Source organism: Mauremys mutica, chromosome 11 (genome assembly GCF_020497125.1).
Source record: "Mauremys mutica isolate MM-2020 ecotype Southern chromosome 11, ASM2049712v1, whole genome shotgun sequence".
NCBI classification, from domain to species: domain Eukaryota; kingdom Metazoa; phylum Chordata; order Testudines; family Geoemydidae; genus Mauremys; species Mauremys mutica.
In genome coordinates, this window is record NC_059082.1 from 20,708,825 (window position 1) to 20,730,040 (window position 21,216).

General features: G+C 42.7%; 1 protein-coding gene and 1 long non-coding RNA gene across 4 annotated transcripts in view; one reads left to right on the forward strand and one right to left on the reverse strand.

Moving 5' to 3' along the window:
• Positions 1-2,150, forward strand: part of LOC123344201 — a 221,491-nt gene extending 219,341 nt beyond the window's left edge. For all 3 annotated transcript variants that reach the window (XR_006572483.1, XR_006572485.1, XR_006572484.1), the window contains one exon: positions 329-2,150. This is a non-coding gene — a long non-coding RNA (uncharacterized LOC123344201). The remainder of the gene's footprint in view (positions 1-328) is intronic.
• SEMA6D (semaphorin 6D) overlaps positions 1-21,216 on the reverse strand; it is a 120,115-nt gene that overhangs the window by 35,596 nt on the left and 63,303 nt on the right. The window lies entirely within an intron of this gene.

Consider the following 21,216-nt stretch of genomic DNA (forward strand, 5'->3'; position numbering starts at 1 on the left):
TTATCTGATCCTAGACACTGAATGCATCACTTCTGTAAATTACCAAGCCTGCTCTAGCCAGGGTGGTAGCAAGATCTTATGCCCATCCATTTAATTGTGTGCTATTCAACTGTGGAGACGTGCACTGCAGATGTGTCCCTTAAATTTTTTTTTAAAATACAGCCTACAATAATGGGCAGAGTAATGGCTACTTTACTAACACTTTAATGTTTTCAAAACATCAGCTAAGGTTTTATACCACCCTGAAATTTACCTCTTATATGTATGCTTAGGATCTTATTCTGGCATTTGAAATTTAAATACATATATACTTTTTTCTCCTCTGCAGCCTCTCAGAACAACCCAAAGCACACACAGGCACACTGGTGCCTGCGTAATGTTTGACTGAAGGATTGAAGGAGGATTTCAAGCATGAGTACAAGAATTTTCTTCTGACTCTATGACTAGTGTATGTCACAGTACATAGTGGAGTAGCAGCAACACCATCTGTCCATGTGGTGATATTCCTAGGGCCTGATTAACTGCAGTGCCAATAAACATCCTTGGGAAAAGGGACCAGAGCACACTATGGATCTTCGCATGCCCATGTGGGGGAGGTGACTCTCAATAAGGCTCTAATGCAGAGATGCTTTTACAAAAGTGAGATAAGTACCATTTGTTTTATGGCACTGTAAACTCTGAGGGGAATCCTACCACTGGGAGGGCCTGGGACATGATCTTGCACATTACTACTACTCAAGATACTACAAGAGGGTTGTTGTCACAGTTATTTCAGCTGAAGAAAAGAGATGAACTGTATGGCTTTTGTTTAAGAAAAACCTGTACAGAAATGGCAGCAAATAACATTATTCAGTAATTACCCATTAGTCAAGAAGAATATCTGTTTGTAAATATGACCTCTGTAATATTACCAGGGTCAGACAGACCAAGGGCAATCGGCTGTGTAAGTGTATAAATCAAAGCTGTCTAGGGACTGATGATTTAATTAACGATGTTCTTCAACATTCTGGACAAAACAAATGTCACTCGCTTGCTTAAGTCCTGTGCTCCTCCCCTTTTTCCACTTTCTCCCTCCCTCCATTTTTGATAACACTTCTTGACCTTCTACTTCTTGAAAGCCAGGGATTTCCACCAAGAGACAGCCAGTTAGGCCAACTTGTTTGAATTATCCTAACACCCCAACAAGAAAGATTACAATAGAGCCGTGACTGTATTCACTTGCTGGTTACCTGGCTTTCTTAGCACAGTTCAAGAGTAAAGCAATAAGTACTGGAATGTATGTAGTTCTTTTATATTAAGTACCTAAATCTGCGAAAAGCATCTGTTGAAACTATTAGATTCTGGGCACTGATTCTGCTAAATCACATGTTTCCCGTTGTGGAAGGAAAAGAGCTTTTGCAATAACATGTAGAATACATGGAATAAGTCTTCTCTTTCTTTCTGTGCTCTTTGGCAGTTTGACTGGCTGAGTCAAAGCAAGTTCTGTTCCTTTATCTTTTTTTCAAAATATGCCATAATCTCCAAACTGAAACCGAGTAGGATTTGAATAAAATGTTCTCATTCAAGTAATAATTGAATTAATAATCACACTCTAAGCAACAGATTGTGATCCTGAAGCCTGGTTTTTTAAAATTGTCCATTGGTGCCTTTTATTTCTAGCGACCATTTTGTGACTTTTCTGCAGGTGTGGCCACTGAGCTGCCTCAGGGCAAGGCCAAACCTGCCAAACAAAAGAAACTTCATGTTGTGGATGTTAACTTTAGTTACCATAGCCAGACAATGCTGCCAGTGGTATGGAAGACAAAATTGCTGTAGCCAGCTGTGCTGTTCACAGTCGGATGGTTTCTGTGTAGCTCCAAATGGTTATGAAGCCAGTAGCCTGTTGTGGCCAAGGACAGAATGATGGATGATCTACACACAGTGCCCAAGTAGAAAGAATGGCAGAAGTTCACTTCAGGGTTGTTAAAATGCTAATCTAGGTTAGTTAACAAAAGCCTAATGGAACAGAAAAGTTAGGGGAAATAAACACACCTCATATGTTACATATGTACACTCCAGATTTGATCTCTCTAGTTAGACAAACATTTGCCTTTGGAAGTTAGACAATTTAACAGTTTTCTTGTTTGAATAAACTGAATCAACTTTTGTTATTAGCTGTACTATAATTACTGTCAAGGCATGACAAGGGAAAGTGGACTAAGGCAGACAATACACACAGCTACTGAAAACAGCATCATAAGGCTAGCAATATGACTTTCACTGAACATTTCTTTCATGTGACATGAGAACTTGAACTTGAAGCTGGCAGCTATTCACAGAACAAGTAACAACTTAATAAAATGGCTTAGACGGATTTTAACTGTAACGGCAGCAAGCTTATCTGATGCATAAAAAGAGATAATCCGTTCTAACAGCAGTTTTGATTCGATCAACATTTGCACCATTTTAATTACATATAGGACTGCTTGTATTACCCAATGCAAATATTATGCCTTCCATCTTTTCCTTAACTGTTCCTGGGACAAATTTTTAATTTCTCCAATAGCAGGATATATGTTTACATTTCTTACTGGAATTATAGTATGTGATCACCTTCTTATTTTCTTATTTAGTTGCTAAGCAAGAAATAGGGCAGCCTCCCTCCATCTCCTGTATTTATTAATCAAAGCAAAAAAACAAAAATGTTTGTTGGAAAATATTAGGGACCAACTGAGCAATAAACAAACAATGCAAGTATTTCCTTGGTCTTACAAGGCAAAGACAAAAATTGAAGCAAAGCTACTTTTTATAATTTTACTCACTATAACATGCAGGTAAGAACTGGCCATATCCACATATGCTCTTCATGTGATTTCTTGCTGGAAATGTTTTGTTTCTTTTTCAGAAAGAAGAGTAGTAACCAAGCCATTTTCAATATGTATATAAAAGAGGGCCATGGCAAAACTCCTATTGCCTTCAATGTGAGCAAGACCCATTCCTGTGTTAAGTGCAGTAATTTAAAACATGTATGTAATCAGACCAGCAGTTGTGACAATTAGTCATATCTACATAGAGCCTTGTAGTTTAAGATTTTTTAAGTGATTTTTACTACTACTTCATTACCATCCTATATCTCATTTGATGGTACATATCTGATCTAGAACCTATTTAGACACAGTGAATTGGACACAATTAAGCATTCTCTCTAAATGTGTGAACTTCATAAGACTAGATCAAAGTTCTAGCAGTTCCAAGGGCTAAGGTGTTTGCTGCCACACTCATAACAAATCAGCCATACAAAAGAGGCAGAAATGTTAGATGGTTCAGCTAAAAGGGCATCAGTGATTGAAACAAATGCAGCCACACAGCTGGCTTGTGGAGCTGTGACAAAGCTGGTCACTGTATTCCTAGCACACCCTCCTGCATCACACAAAGCATGTTTAGATGATGATATCTTTGTTGCATCCCTAGCAGAAATGAAGAGGTAGTGACAGACTGCAGGATATGAAGGAGAATGGTAGTTCAATGTAACTAAAGATGCAGATGAAAGTGAGCAGCCTGTTAAATAACCCAATTTAAAGCCTCTGGGTTACAGTTTTGGCTATCCTTTGAAAACAAATTCAATATACTTAATTTAAAAATGAGAGTAAATTCCTAATGCAAACTCTTTCTTTCCGTTTTTAAAACAGCCAAGTATATTAGTTCCTATAAAAAGTGTTAAAGTTTATGATTATATAGAGAAAAAAAATCACAGGGCTCATCTGGCAATTTCTATTTGTCCAAGCCAGAGTAAATGTTTATACAATATCTGCCAACATAACAGAATATGCCTGTCACTCACTACATTAAACATGATTGTATACAGCTTAATTTACTGAATTAGATACATACACATTTGAGGTGGATAATTTTTATAGCGTGAATAAAGCCGAATAAAAGCCTTTTGCCACTACAGAGCTAGTACAGCCTCATAGTGAGCTTCCAGACATCTCAAGAATATAAAGAAGGAATCTTGGAAAAATCCTCAATAAAAGGATTTTCATGAGAGTGATACACAAGTATTAAAAAGCCTCTGAAGAATTAGGAAGAAATTCCACCAAGACGACAACACTTAAAAGAAGGAAGAATTAATGCCATTACTAAAAGACTTTTATGCTTCTTTGGAACACTAATAACTTAATGCAGAGCTAAAGTTATTCTAGTACAGACATGTTTCCCCCCTGAAAATAACTAAGCAAAATGTCATGGATTTTACATAAGTCAAGGATGATTAATTTTTCAGTTACAGTTCTTTGCTGCAAATTCTCTATATTGTTCGCTGGGACTGTGTGGGGCGTACATATAAACTACAGTACTGATTGCATAGTAAGTACTACATCTGTATACATTACCAACAGTCACATTACTGCTGACACATGCCTGAGTAAGTACATCCGTCTGCATAGATGTGTGTGTGTATGTAGCTATTTTATACACTGAGGGCCAAATTTTGCTCGGAGGTTTTCTCATAGACCTAAAACTAGCAGAATTTCACCAACACTATTAAACAATTTGGAGACCAGAGAACCTCTATGTCCTCTACCTTACTGGAGTACTATATTCATGCTACACACTTGGAACTATAGTGTTTTGAATTAATGAAATTCAGAAGCTTAAAGCATTTAATTGCATTTTCCAGCCATACAATATGTTTATGTAGAAGAGACATCAAATACAAAACACAATGACAGGGCATTTGAAAAAGATCCCTTTTAAAACACAGGCTTAATCTCCACCTAGAAATAACTGTGCACCCTTTCATTTCTATCCAGGTTTTATAAATAATAAAGGCAGCTGCAACCCATTGCTAATTACTCTGTTTAAGCTGCTGTACCAGTTGCTGCAGAGCCGAAACAAAGTTTCGCCACTTTACACTTAAACAAAACGTTGCTGTCATCAGGCGAGCAGGGTGAAAGGGTTAAGATATTCTTGCCATTGCAAAGGGATAATGCAGAATTGACTCTTATTTGTTTCCATCCATAATTGATGGTAGCTTGAAATATAGCTCCCTCTGGCTCCCAACGCGTGACTAGTACCGACTACTGGAGGAACCACGAAGGTTCGGCCAAGATTATCCAATAAATCATTTCTAACGGGGGACAGAGGGGCCTGATCCGGCTCCGACGGGAGCAGCAGACTGGAGCTGCCACGCAGAGGAATTTCCCAGGCAGGCAGCACCAGGGCTCGCTGGGCACGGGCGCTGCATGCCCCCGCCATCAGGAAGCTCGCAGCCTGCTAGCCCAGGCGTGGCAAGCGCTCTCCCGTAGGTGCTGGAACTAGGGGTGGTGGGTGCTCCTGCACCCCCTGGCTTGACGTGGGTGCCATTATCTCCGGGGTTTACAGGTTGGTTCAGTGGCTCTCAGCCCCCCCACCCCCGCCACACACACACACACACACTGTTCAGCACCCCGTGCTCTCCTGACTTCACGAGCGGCTGGTTAACTCACATGCAACCTCAAAGCCACTTAACGTGCCCAGGGAGGGGCGCAGGAGCGGGCGCCTTGGGGGCAGGGGCGGCTGCTTTGGGGGAGCGGCGGCGCCTGGCACTGGCAGGACTGGCTCGAGCAGCGCACGCGAGGCAGTGCTGGGGAGCGGCGGGGGAGCCATGCAGCGGGGCACCGCAGGCGGCTGCCAGCACCGCGGCAGGAGTAACAGGTAGTGCCTATTGCTGCCCCCGTCCCGGCGCGCTGCTCCCCCCGCGGCTGTGCAGCGGGCGGCTGGAGCCGGGGCGCCCCAGGGTCCCCACGGCAGGCTGGCTGCTAAGGGCGCTCTCTGGCCGGTGCCTCCTGCCAGGCGTCCCCAACCCACTCCGGGCAGCGCGGGCTGGCACAGCCGGGGGGAGGCGTTCAAAACAAGCCCTCCCCAGCCCAGCCCCGCTCAGTGCCAATGGCCTCTAGGCGGCACCTCCCCGCCGGCCTCGGACCCACCTACCTTTGCCCAAAATAAACACCACTAGGCTCCCGAGACCAACTTGCGCGTCGCAGCCCGGGGACGCAGCCTCTAACGCCGAGGCAATCTCCGCGCAAACGGGGACGGGCTCGGCACCGTCCCTGCAGACGCTGGGAAGTTTTTACCCTCTCTCCCGTCTCCTCCTCGCCCCCCGCCCCCCGCCCCAGGCACGCAGAGTCGGCAACAAGCAAGTAAAAATAACCTTTGCTCAGCCTATTTTTGTCCCTCACCCGCCAGCCTGGCAATGCGCACTGCAACCCTCGCCTGGGCACTGTGCAGCCAGCGACGGCGAGAGATGCGGCGGCTGCCGCGGCTCAGCCTCAGCCCTGCCAGCGCCCAGGGCTGCAAATGAAGCGCTTACCTCATAAGGGAAGGCGAGCGCTACGGCAAAACCCAAAGCCGGAGGCGAGCGTCGGGATGCTCCGGCGTAATCCTGAACCCCGCCAGCGCCGGGACAAACCGGGAGCAAAACAAACGCGCGCACAGCAAATGGTGTAATTCGATCCCGCTCCAGTCAATCCGTCAAGAGCGGCTGGAGCCCAGGGTCCCACCCCCCTAGGCTCGCAGAGGCAGGCTTGGGCCGCTCGCCCTCACTGGCTGCTGTAGCTGAGGCCCCCAGCGCTGGGTGACCCTTCAGTGGCCTCTCCTCCTCCTCAGCCCCCACCGCCCAGGAGCTGCTACACCAGCTCCAAGCACCTCAGCCACACTGGCAGCGGTCATGAAGGAGCCTGCTCTCTCCCGCTTCCCCCGCCTTTCTTATGCAGGGCTTATTTCAGACATCCTGAGGACAAACAACTGCTGCCAAAAGGAGCTGCATGCACAGTCTTTCAGCAAAGTTCAGCCTTAGTTTTTCTCGGTCAGGCAATTTCTTGCCTCCCCATCACACCACCACTTTAGCACCTCTAAGGGAAACAGTTGGGACGAGGCAATCAAACAGCATTTTATCTTTGTGTGGAGTACACACAGGCACTCTTATGTCCACTTTGAAGGAAAGCCATTCAGTCCAGTATAATTTTGCACACTAATGAAAGTCAGTTTTACAGTGAAAGAGGAGGAGAAAGGGGGAAAAAAAAGATGTCCTTGAAGTGACATCATTTGAAGTAGCCCATCATCAGCAGAAAAAAAAGTCATATATTCAGAAACAAAGGTTTTAATCTTAGAAATTAATTCCATGAGCCCGCTATTATTTATTAATTTTCAGCTGGACTATGAATCACTTAAAGCTTAAAATGGCATGAAAGACTTTGGAGGCTCCTTGGGGAAAAAAGAAAAGAAAAAAAATGATTGTTCACCAAACTTTATCATAAACAGAATTTCATCTTTAAAATAATGCACAGCTTGTCACTGGGAAAGCATTCGAATTACTCAAGCTTTAGGTCCGGCGCCTGTATTTTTCACTTTATGCATCTGATGAAGTGGGTTCTAGCCCACGAAAGCTTATGCCATTGTTTTTGCTGATACGGGCTAACAAGGCTACCCCTCTGAAATCCATACCCCAACTGTTTCACCTAAACTTGTGAAACTGAACAACAGTAAATACCCTGCAGGTTGTTGCTGAACTGTCCTTCCCCTAATTTTTTTTCCCTCACAGAACTTGTGAGTAGGTGCTACTTACACTGAAGAAATATGCTGGGCTGATCCTGCAAGTCTGTACTCAGCCAAAACTCACATTGCCTCCACAGTGGGAGTTTTGCATGTTGAGAGCCAAGTAAACTAAGTAAAGACTGCAGGATTTGGCCCACAGTAAATTCTCTTCAGTGACTGTTCCAAAAAACTCTCAGTCATGGGAATAGGACATTTCTGGCACATCAGTCCTTTGTCTGTTTCACTCTGATGTTCTCTGGTGGCCACAGGCTGAAAGCTACATCATTGCAGGCTTCTGTACAGCAGACATCCAGCATAGCTATTTTGTGACCCAGAAGCTTTTGCCTCTTTAGAGGTGTAAGGACATTCTTTACTTTCTGCTTTGAGGGAACAACTCTATGCTGCAGGCATTAAAATTTTCACACTGACTGAAAGTGCTGGGATGGTGACTATTGGCTTGATTAGGAATCAAGATGCAAACCTGAGGGCAGAGAAAGCTTATAGTGTGCAGTGTGACAGCATCACGGAGAAGGATTCAGTTCACTAAATATCTCTGCAGTCTTTATACTCAGAAGCATATACGCTGCACAGAGCCTCTTTTCTCTCATTTTACAGAACTTTCAGACTCATGTATGCAGGCTGCCCATGCCAAAAAATTAAACCTGGGCATGGGGTGAGTCTCCCTGTTCTCTGCATGTCCTACAGCAGTTCTTACTAGGAAAACTGCAGTCCATGAGGGCATACCAGTATTTTCATACTGAACCTCATTCTTCAAGGGTTTTGTAATTGATCCTTAAAAATTTACCTAGCACTTAAATTTAGGATTACCACAGCATAGGTTCCATGGGAAGTCTAGAACACCCAACAGCACTCGCCTTGTGCTGTCTGCATGCTTTCCAGCTCAGGTGAGCAAAGGGGGAGGAAGACTCCCTGTGATCTGTTTCCCCACTCACAATCTGGCCCTTAACATTCCAGATATCAGACTGGGAGACCAATCAGAGAATGCGCATATAATTTTAAAAGCGGTTTCAGTTTAACACATGACATCAAGATGATGTCCTTTGGATAAGTCGTAAAAGTGGTGTTTGATGTCTTGTGCTTTCATTTAAGGACCAATTACGCTTTCTGTAAGAATAGGGGTGTCACTTATGGTGCCATGGTCAAATCACAATAATGTTAGGATTTGATAATGGTTAAATCATCACAGCCACTATATTTTAACAAAAATATTTACCAGTTTTTCTATTATTTTCCTTCAATAAACACTCCTAATCCAATGCATTTCAATGGAGTTAAAAGGCATCTCCCTACTGTACAGAACTATTAGATATGTAATTAATTGCTGTGAAGATGTGCACAGTTCTTATTGTATTAACTGCCTTTGACTCAGCCTTGCAAAATGAACAGATACATTATGACTTACACTATTGTAATAAACAAAGATAAAAAATGAACTAGATTGTAGTTATTATGGCTGCTTGTAATTAGGGCTGACAATTTTAGATTTAAGGTGCTATTTAGTGACTAATTCCCAAACCCCCAAAGCAGCAGTAAATAATAATTTGTACTGATATTAGTTTATACCGATATGCACAAAATATTATTTTCATGCAGCTTTTGGTTTCATGCAGCATTAGCCCCAGTCAATATCACACTGAGGAGCGGTACTAGGGGGCAGGGCTGATAGTCACAGACATGTATATTGAGCACCACGTGAATACATGCAGAGCTCTTCAAGGAAAAATGGGCTTTTCATCGGCACTGATTATTAAAGAACCCGCTTCTTGATGCCTTTCTCTGGATTTTTAAAAGCCTACATGCTGAAAATAGGAAGACCAAACGGTAATATTTCTTCTCTCATCATTGGTACAGGGATATGGCCCTACAGCCTGTAGCTGCTAATTACCAGGTGTTCAAATCCTACCATTTCCTTATAAAAAATTTAAAGGGGTTTAATATGCCTGATGGATACCTGAGGAACCTTTCGGTTCCCTGGCTTTAGCCTCCTGCCCCTATGAATCCACATCACAGCCACCAAATCCCGTTAGTGGCTGACTGTTCAGACCTCCCTTTAGAACACATTAACACCAGGCTTTAATCTGCCAGAGTGGAGCTGCTCTATGCTCAGACTTGAGTGTGCTGCGTATTCAGTGCTCCCAGCTCCTGCTGGATTGGGGAATATAAGACTAGGATTCAAATTCCTCTGCTTGACAGGCAGAGCATTACAAGTTGGCCAGCCACTTTTGTTCCTTGAGTCCCGGATTTCCAATAATGTAAGTCATAAGAGGACTACTTCCGCCTGTGATTTACAGCAATAAACTAGACACACAAATTGCTATTATAAGACTGCTGGGTTGTATGGATGCTGGGAAACACGTATTTATAACAAGTACAGCACCGACCAACGGCAAGCATAAAGGTAGAGATCACAGTTTTATCGCTAAATAGTATCCAGTCCACATTGTACATTACCAGCGTTCTCCACAACATTAAAAATGGTATTTCCTCAGTTTTCTGTAATAACTCCCAGTGTACTGCTCCTCAAGAAAAAATATGGGAGAGATTTTTTAAGCAATTACAGTTTTCTAAAATATGCCTAATAGACATGTAACATTTTTAGCACCTTCATGATGGTTGAGTTGAAAGTTTTTCTTAAAATGCTTCTGACTGTCAAACTCTCACTTTAAAATCATTGTTCTCCTGTTTTCTATTTTTCTAGCCTACCTTGTGTCTCCAGATGTGTGGCAGCCTTAGGTGACATACCTGTCATCTCAGAGACATGGGGATAATTTTCTGCTAACATGGACTGGGGCTTATACAGCCTGTCACATTTGGTTTATTTACATTTTTTTCTTTTTAAATAATTAGGAATTATGTAGTTTTTACCAAAGCAGAAAATTTCTTGAAAGAATGTTTGCTTTGCACTTCATTTAAAATATGAACAGGGGGTCCAAGCTTGCATTCCTTAGACAAAACAGCCACTGAAAGCTTGGGGTGTGTGCTGCAGGCAGGAGAGCCATCTATTGGGATTTTAAAGTGATAAGCTTGAAATCCACTCTCAGCCTTCAATCTGTCTCTACATCCCCAATCCACTCGATGCAGGCAGATGTAATGTAGTAGTAAGTGTCAGATCCAGACTGAAGCCGATGCTGCCACTGGGGAGATGCGGCAGGACACAGAGCCCTCGGTGGCCAGGATGTCCTGGGACAGGACGACAGGCTTGCTGTCTCTGGGCTCCTCTGCTGGGTATTCGATTGCTCAGCCTCGCGTCTGTCTCTACACCCCCAATCCACTCAGTGGAGGCAGATGCAATGTGGTAGTAACAATTAATATAATAAAAGAGACCCACAAATATTTGGTGTTGCACCTGGCCTATTTTCTGTCCTACTCCCCTGCTCAGCTAGTGACTAACAAGAAGGATTCTGCTACTTGCCAGGTGGTGCAGGGCAAGGAATTTCTAGGACCCTCATAGCTGGCTGCAGAGTAAAGATTGCCTCAGTAAAGATGGAGTAAGGCACTGGTCTGTTGTTTGTAAATTCTTTGTATTGTATATTTTAATTATTGCCAAACACCTAAAGTGAAGTCTGGGTGCTTAGAAGTCAAAGAGAATAAAATCAATTCAAAGAGTGAACATAGCAAGGCCCTAGCATACCCCAGCACTAGTCACAACATTGAGCCTTTTTTAAAAAGTCTGTAGAAGCTGGCAAAATAGCTTTTACAAACACCTTTTCCCCTTGAACTTTTTTATTTTAAATGAAGTGCAAAGCAAACATTATTTCAAGAAATTTTCTGCTTTGGCGTTCCCTTGCAAAGAAAGCTGCAGTGGTAAAAACTACATAATTCCTAATCATTTAAAAAGAACCACCCTGTAAATAAACCAAGTGTGACAGGCTGTATAGGCCCCATCCAGTGGCTGGCAGAGAGAGGGTTTACTCTCTCCATGAGGAAAGAAGTCCAGCTGCATGCTCTCAGTGCAGGCACTGTCAGGGACCCAGCTGAATGAAGTGAGGCCAGCTCCAGCTGTGGTGAATTATATCATTCTCTTCATGCTCCAAGAACAGCCCTTGAAGTCAACGTTGAAGCTCCCATTTATTTGAATGAGCAGAATCAGGCCCTGTAAGAAGCAGCTCCAAGGGCTTTGAAGTAGCCACACCTTTGCGGGTCAGGCTCAGCAACAATGGAGATAGATGTAGTAAGAGAACCTAAACAGAACAGAATATGGTATGGGCAGACGAGGTGGGAAGAAATCCACTCTGTTAAGATCCTGAACTTTGGCTGCAACAGAGCAATCATTTATTAATTTTTAAAGAGATCTGGGCCACTAAAAGCCTCTTTTGAACTCTCAGTTTAAGTACATGGGTAGGGGAAGCCTTTATTGTTTGCTTCTTTTGACAGGTCTTTGTAAGACCTGAGTTAACCTCTGACTGTAGCTCACATGACCTGTCTCAGAGGGTGTTAGTGTCCAATTCATCTTTTTTTTTGTTTTTGAAATAAATGGAAATAACTAAGAGAATGATTAAATCTAATGCACTGACTATGATCGGTGTTTCTGAATGTTTTAGCTGCACTGTTAGTGGCAGACTTCACAAGGCTCACTATTATGCTGTGTCTACAAGAAACATGAAAATAAAGCGGAAAATCTATTTTATTTTATAGTTATTAGCTTCTTAGTTTGGTACATAACATTGCCTATCATTGGACAGAGAGAGTTTGTTTCAGACATTTAGGGCAAAAACAGTGGACTACATTAATTAAATTTAATGGCATGTTTCCAAGACTAATGGAAGGTCTTCAGCAACATCTGCAATTTTAATTTTCTGATTTTCATTTGTCATACAGATATACAGTACACACTTGAAGTCACCAACATCCGCCTACAGTTTCCCACGTTGGTAGTAAAATCGGACATAGTTGGATGAAAAGAAATCTTTGTACTAGATTTATATTTGTTGTGTGTAGCTGCAAACAAAATTACAAGGAGTATAACAGGATACATTTAATTACATGTAGCAACATCTGCATTACACAAAATGACTTTTCTCTCCAAAAGCCCTGATCCTGCAACTGATTCTGTGTGGCCGGCCCCCCTGCCAACTCCAATGGAAGGATTGGCACTGAAAACATTTCATTATTCCTTTTTGTTTATGGTTAAATTAAAAGAAAATAAAACATGGGGATGAACTATATTTTTTCAATTTTTTGACTTCATCAGCATCACACTGTTAGAGAGCTTATTCCTTCACCCTCTCACTTCCCTGGTCCTTCTCGCATGATCAGAGAGTAACAATACCCGAAGTCCGAAGGTGCAAACAAGTCGATGTTTATTGGGGTGAACTTCCAGCAAACTTAAATCCAAGTTCCTTTTTCCTTATTTTCGAATCCCAACTTACTTCCTGTTTGCCCCTAATTTATATAGTAATATTTTTAGCTATACCTTAACCAAGCATTCTACGAAAATTTACCTAACCAATCCTAACATATTGTAACATGATTAGCTAACCAATTATATTCGACCACCTTAATTAGTTCACACCCAGCAAAATTAATTATACAGCAGACAGAAACAATTACAGAACCAGACAGAGACCATGCAAATAAACACACAAAACAGTACAGAAGTGAGGATTTCACAACTACATCTATACAGACATAAGGGGTTCTCCAGTTGTGTCTATTGATAAGTGAGTTCTTACCAGACAGAAAACTATCAAACTAAATTTCCTTTTATATGTTTTAGGCTCTTTCCTTTCTCTGGAGGTGATAGATCGGATCACCTTCCTTAAGGCCCAGATTGCTTTATTTCAATATGACTAAACAGGGCCTCAGACTGTCACAGTGAGAGAAGGCCCTTACACAGCTAGACAATTATTTTGATTCTTTCTTTTATACCTCTATAACTAGCTAAGTGATAAGAATACACAGGCCAGACAGGCTTGAATATCTATATCCTAACACACACTTCAATGCTTTATATATTGTCTCAAAAGATACATTGCTACCTATCAGTAAAAATGTTCAAAGGTGAGATATTTACTATATTGATATTTATAGTGTTGATTTTTCTTTAAGGTAGATCAAATATTCTCTTAGAACTTTAGCAATAACACAAGTTTCATAGATAGCACTAAACAACTCAACAATGTTGTAGTAAAACTACCTTCTATGTAACTACTGCATATTGAAACCTGTAGATAATGGATGAGGCAACTGTTCACTGGTTGCTCAGTGTATCTGTGGAATAGTATCATTTTACTCATGCCAGAGTCCACAAAATCCAACATGAATCAGCTTGGCTTCATATAACAATTTTCAAATCCCATACAAAGGAGAATCCACTGACAACAGCTGATAGTATTGTATAATATTTGGAGGGCTTTTTTTAGCATTACATTAAAAAGAGTCGAGTTTTTTATATGTGTGCGAACCTTATATAACTCTCTATGCATCAAGGGCAGTAAATACCACAATACCTAGAAAATTGCTGACTAAAGACAGAAGAATAAACTGTGTGTTAGTTTATATCTGTTTAAACTCTAAGAAAAGGCTTTTCCATGTTCCTCACAGATATTCCTGACCAACTGAGTTTAGACACTTACTTAGCTAAACCTATCTGTCTAGGTGTAGCTTTGGACATAGATGATCAAGATGATATTTATTCTTATCCCCGCAACACATAATAAGGTTCATAGCACACATGTACTCAGTAATGACATGAGATTTTGCCTTTGGCAATATTCTCTTGGGTTCACATTTAGTATTATGCCCCTTAACATGTCAATATCAGACCTTAGCCTATAGCATTTTATTTTGGAGCTATAGGTGGATCCCCTTAATTAGTTTTCAACACTGCTGGTCTTATCTGACATGCCACTTTGCTTGAAAAAATATTTCTGGTTTTGAGTGAACATCAGTGTTCTCTTTGGTGTATTTCAATATTCGTCTGCAAAAATCTTTCCATTGAATAGCCACAGTGGAACTATCCATGAAAGATTTAATTTTCTCTATTCTGTGCTCTTCAAGTTAATGAGAGTCCAGGATAAAAATTTCCACTTACAGAAGGTGAATTAACACACACAATATAAACCACACACTTAAGCCTTGGCATCAGTATTATACTGCCAGTGTATCATCTAGGAGGCAAACACACAGGTAACCTTGATTTTTGGCACTGCCAGACTCCTGCTCCTTTAATTGCACAAGTTCGCTTCACCTTCTGCAGCTCCTTCTCTCCTGTCATCACTCAATGTCATAGAAATGTAGGGCTGAAAGAGATCCTGAGAGGCCATCTAGTCCATCCCCCTGTGCTGAGGCAGGCCCAAGTATACCTAGACCAGGTCGGCAACCTTTGGCACGTGGCTCACCAGGGTAAGCACCCTGGCGGGCTGGGCTAGTTTGTTTACCTGCCGCATCCGCAGGTTTGGCCGATTGCGGCTCCCACTGGCAGTGGTTCGCCGTCCCAGGCCAATGGGGGCAGTGGCGCGGGCCGAGGGATGTGCCGCTGGTTGCTGACCCCTGACCTAGACCATCCCTGACAGGTGTTTCACTAATCTGATCTTAAAACCTCCAGTGATGGGGATTCCACAACCTCCCCTGGTAACTTGTTGCAGTACTTAACTATCTGGTTAGAAAGCTGTTCCTAATAGCTAACCTGAAGACCCTAACAAGTGCAAAAGGAGGCGATCTTAATGGCTCTAATTTTTGGGCCAAACTTGCCCTTATTGTAGTCAATGGGATTTTTGCTATTGATTCAATAGAAGCAGGGTTGGGTCTTTTCTGTTGCTTGCTACCAGTGTTCCCATTCCAAAAATAGCCTATTGAAGGAAGAAGTCTCAGTTGCTGTCTTGAAGAGGCTGCTTTTCTAAACCCATTGTTAGAAGGCCCATACTCCAAATGAAAACTAGCATATCACCACATCAGTGGGCAAATTACACTCTAACAGATGACCAAGAGGCCAGGGGCGGCTCTAGCAATTCCGCCGCCCCAAGCACGGCGGCACGCCGCAGGGGGCATGCTGGCGGTCGCCGGTCCCGCGGACCCTCCGCAGGCACGCCTGCAGGAGGTCCACCCGAGCCACCTGCCGCCCTCCCGGCGACAGGCAGAGCGCCCCCCGCGGCGTGCCGCCTCAAGCGCGCGCTTGGCGTGCTGGGGGTCTAGAGCCGGCCCTGCAAGAGGCTAGGCCTGCCAGAGAACCAGTCTGTGTATTAGCCTTGTGTAAAAGGAGCTGGATTCCCATCCAAGAACATCAAAATGTCAGGTGATGAAGTACATCCATGCTTGTGGTTTGGAGTATAGAGCTCTGCTATTTCTACTAATGGTATAGATAAAGCTACTTTCACAGATGTTTAAGGTAACTGTTTAGGCCTTGGTGAGCTAGGATTTGTGTGCCATGAGGGCAAGGGAGTGATATCATGAAGTCTCCACCCTTCAGCAGTTCTCCTATAGCTATATATCTTGGCAAAATGCCTACAGGTTGGTCTTGGCGTCCTACTGAAAACCAGCTCAAGTGTTGAGGCTTTATCTGGGTCTTTCTACAGCTTTCATGTATTCTATCTGCTAGAGAGGGGCCCCAAATTAATGTATGTAAAACATATCCATACTTTTTAAAAATTCACCCTGTATATCCTTGTGCAGCTATTAGTTTAGCTATCACTAGGTATTAAAATTTAAAAGGGTCACTAAATGCATATTGCTAGAAGGAAACAACATTAGTTACACATTACCAGAACAAAACTAAATTAAGAAACAGCTCATTTCCTCTGTACCATCAATATTTTACTCAGCCATAGCCTGGATGCTTGTACTCACAAAGGAATTAATCATTCATGTGCTAATGTACATCCATTATTTTTAAATTATCACTTAAGTAATCATTTTTGTGTGTGCTCAGATGTGTGATGTCTGCTTATAAAAGTGCAGCAAAAATCAATACAAATTAAATAAAATTTAAAAGGTTGATATCTGTGAAATAGATGCAGGAAAGTCCTCCATGCAATGAAATTGTAATCGAACTAATGTAAAAACTCAGTTATTGAGTCATAACCTGGAAAAGATACTGGGTTAATTCTGCATTGATTTATACCTCAAGCTATGCTCGTAAAGAGTGAGTTTACACAGGATGCAGGTCAGCCCAGAATCTAGCCTGCTCCCTTTCTAAAGCTCAAACAATAAAAACTTCACTGCTATTTAAATTGGTTCAGCATTTCCTAACATATTACTTACAGACAAAGGCCCTGCTCATGTAATAATATCATTTTACGTGAAGACAGCCACTTTCATCTAGAAAATCCCAAGCTCTTTAAAAACTAAATTCTGAAAGCACCACTGAAACACTGCCACCTGTGAAGTGCAGGACAGCCACTGTCTGGCTAGTGCATTACATAACAGCATGGAGAGCAGAACATTTTAGCCAAGGACACCAGAAAAAAATCCTTCCTCTTAAGAAAATTGCCTGGAGATCTTTAACGTATGGTGTTACTTGGAGCAGAATTTGGGCCAGTAATGGTGAAATATTTTTTATGTTGCTTCAATCATTTTTATGATGGAGTAAATGACAGATGATAACTGGTGGGCAAGGCCGGTTCCAGATTTTTTGCCGCCTCAAGCAAAAAAAACCAAACAAAAACCCAAATAATTGAGCTGCTGCCGAAGTGCTGCCGAAGAGGAAGAGAGAGATTGAAGGATCCGCCGCCAAATTGCTGCCGCAGATCCTGATGTGCCGCCCCAGTAACAGATCACCCCAGGCACCTGCTTCCTTTGCTGGTGCCTGGAGCTGGCCCTGCTGGTGGGTGTTTCTTGTTTATGAAGCCATAACTGAATCCTGGGCTAAATAAACTCTGAGGCCAAGGTGTTTATGAGTACATTATGTAGTTTTTGATATGTTCACAAAGAAGGAAAGCAATATAGTTCAGTAGAGAGGGCACTGGCTTCAGTCAGAACACTTGGATTATGTTCCCTGCTCTGACCTCACTTTCTCCATCTGTGAAATACAGGTAATGATACTTACCCTATTTTGTAAAGCGCTTTGAGATCTATGGAGGATGTGCTATATGAGAGATAAGTATTGTTATAAACAGGAAGCACCATCAACTAAATGTTGCCTGGAAATCCCAATAAGTGACTGTATTTGAAGATTTAACTCTCCTGCCAGCTGGGCATATTGAGAAGTTGGAAGTGACCATGATGGATATAGGCTTGTAGAGTAAGCAGTCGGAGGTCAGGGTTACACACACTGTATGGTTACTAAAACAAGCATGCAGTTTGTATCCAATCGCTGTGCAGGGCAATGCATGCTGAGTGGTTACTGAAATCTGTTATACAGTTGTGATTCAGTAATTCTGTAGCATCTCTGCACTCTGACTAGATAAGCCTATATCATTTCAGCATAATTAAGTGATAATGTGCGGTCGTGACTAGTCTAATGGTTGCCAGATGAAGTGTCTACCAGACCTGAAAGCCATTAACTGTGAGAATACTACTCGCAGCCACATATTAGTGCTATTATGCAGGAAAATAATTACACAAAGTGAACATTTTTAAAAAGTTCTTCTAACCTTTGAGGAGTTTAACTGCCCTGTTTATTTGTGACAATCCGGAGCCATTAGCAATAGAGAATCTGCAGAATGGGATGACGGCAGAGGTTGTGGAACTGGATAGCAGGGAAGGCTTTTGTTCTGCTTTGAACTGGGTGCAGCTGGGTTTGACTGGGGGTAGATGGTGGGTTTTCTGAGTGAAGAGGCTGTAGGGGGTGCCTGAGGACCTGAGCCTGAAGCTGCTGTCTGTATAAGTGCAAGGTAGCGTGACCTCTCCTGACCTCTCTCTCTCTCTTTCACACTGGGTGTCTAAGGAGACTGTGCTAGTAGCCACTTTGCTGCTTCCTACCCAGCAATTCCCAGCTGTCTGAGCAGCAGCAGGGGGAGCATTGAGAGAGGAGGAGATAGTTAACCTGCCCTTGGTGAAGGAGCCCCACCAGCAGCCCCTGGTTCCAAGAAGTCACTGCAGAGAGACTTTAGTTATTATACTGTAGCTGGCACAGGCATTTGGAGAATCTTACAGAACACTCCACATAGCCATTTGTATTTTCTATACAAATCCAATGCAAAAGCAGCATTCCTGAACCCACAGCTTGGAGAAGCCTGGTCTACATTATACGAGGGTAAAATTGCCTCTACCCTGCCTACACTAGGGCTTCCACCATTCTCCCACCAGTGTGGTGGCACCAATGGTAGAAGATTTCCCAGTCAGATTTAGTGTAGACACAACCTAGGGTTGCATATACAAATATCACTGTGCTCTTATCATTTAAAACATTAATAGGACTAGAGCTAGTCAAACAATGTTTGTCAAGCGCTAGATCATGACTGGCCCTAATGTGACCATATAGGAGTCAGGGGTCAGGGAGAGAGTAAAACTACCTCCTCCAACACATTTCTCTGCACAGTCGTGTTACTTTCCCCCTCCCCACTCCTCTAAGAGCCTACAAGCAGAACTAAACCAATGCAAGGGGGAAAATTAGCGGAGCCATTCTGAAGGGGTGTTAGTACTTATTTCTCACAGGCGCAAAAGAGCAGAGGAGGAACTGTGACCCTTGGGTTGGGATAGCCAGGCATCTCCCATGAGGCTGAGCCTAAAGGTTCAGTATAGCCCCATATAACTTCTTCCATGAACTTCATGATATTTTTGAAGCAATGATGAGGCAATTGTTTTTCAAAACTCATGTAGCTTGCAAATCTGAACATAGCTGCCAAATAATTAGAGAAGTTTTGCAAAGTTTAAAACATATTTTGATTGTTTTTATGATTCATCCAGTTCTAAAGTTATATTTAAAAGGCTCCTTATTTATGTGACCCACAGTACCTTAGATTAGTAAAAGGGAAAGACATTTAAATATCTAACTTTTCTCCATTTGTATTGTTTGTTTACTTTGTCCAATCTAGTTTGAGTTTGAGAAATTAGATTAGATTGGTCAGTTTCACCTTTTTTTTCTGGTTCCCACCCTAGCACAATGCAATTATATTTGTTTCCAACATTGCAGGGGAAATATTTACATATATTTTTATGTTACTTTAACTGAATTTTTAAAGAAATCATGTGCACATTTCTGCCCATTCACACTGGGACCAGTTCTGAAGTCCTTGCTCAGATCAAACTTGCCCTTTGAGGACCTCGTTCAACATAGCGCTTAGGCACATGATTAATGTTCAGCATGTCTTTAAGTCCCATTTAGTAGTTTTGGCTTAATCATATGCAGGGCCGGCTCCAGACCCCAGCGCGCCAAGCGCGCGCGTAGGGCGGCATTTTAACTGGAGGGCGGCAGGCGGGTTCGGCGGACCTTCCGCAGTCATGCCTGCGGGAGGTCCAATGGAGCCGCGGGACGACCGGACCTCCCACAGGCATGACTGCGGTGGGTGCGCTGGTCCCGCGGCTCGTGTGGACCTCCCGCAGGCATGACTGCGGAAGCTCCACCGTAGGCGCGGGACCAGCGGCACGTCTGCGGGAGGTCCCGTGGAGGTGCGGGACCGGCGCCCGGCAGCACGAGCGGCGCAGCGCGCCGCCCTGCTTGGTGGCGGCGGAATTCGTAGAGCCGCCCCTGATCATATGCTTATGTGCTTTGCTTAACTGAGGCCTGTGGCTCCCATTCTGTAATGAGATGTGTGTCAGGAGACACGTGTGCCAGCACAGAGCCCCACTCACTTGAATGGAGCTACATATAGGCATAAGGCTCTGCTGATACTCATCTCATTGCAGGATCAGGACCCAAGGCCCACTGACCTCTGAATGACTACTAACAATGTGTACAGTTATACAAGTGCATAGGCCTTTGCAGGATCAGTACTTAGAGATGGAAAACATGCAGAAGCGAGGACACACATTTATCCATACATGCACAAACTCACACAAAGATGCGGTAACACTCCCTTTAAAAACAAAATCTATATTTTAGGCTGAAAACTATTTGACAGCACCACCCTTTAAAAAGCCCTTCCTAAACACTTTCACTTGGTACAGTCAGTATAGATGAATACTGAATATTGAACTGGAAAGTGGTGCTGAGTGTCTACACTGCATAAACTTTAAGACTTCTGGGAGAGTGGCTCATCCATGGACCCAAGCCTGCAAACACGCACTGCCCAGTTTATTGCCATGAGCAGTACTTATTGCTGGGCATAATACTCACAAATGGGTATAGTCCCTTAGAAGAAAGTAACTAAGTTACATTTTCTTTTTTAAACTTTTTTTCTTGATAGCTTTTCTCTTCCAGAAGCTTGACAGCCCAACTTTCTTTGCTTTTTCGCGTGCTATTTTTTCTTTTTGTGTACACTTTTGAGTTATCTGCCTGCTTGCAAAGAGTGATAAGCTGCAGGCTTGTCAGACAAACAGCTTGAAAAGTCTTATAATGGGAACCAGTTAGAATAGAGATATTTGCATATTCCTAGCATGATTATTGAGAAATAAGTGCATAGTGTTTGTACACAGCAGATGACCACAATCAATTAGTGATCTGAGAATTGTATAGCTGAAGGAAAAATGTATTCTGATTGGCTGAGATAATTCAATGCACTATCATACATATTTACCCAGAGCAAACAGCTAAAAATCAGAGAAAATTACATATTTCTGCCAGCTGTTTATAAACAGGATGTGCAGTGATATAAAGCACCAGCAGCT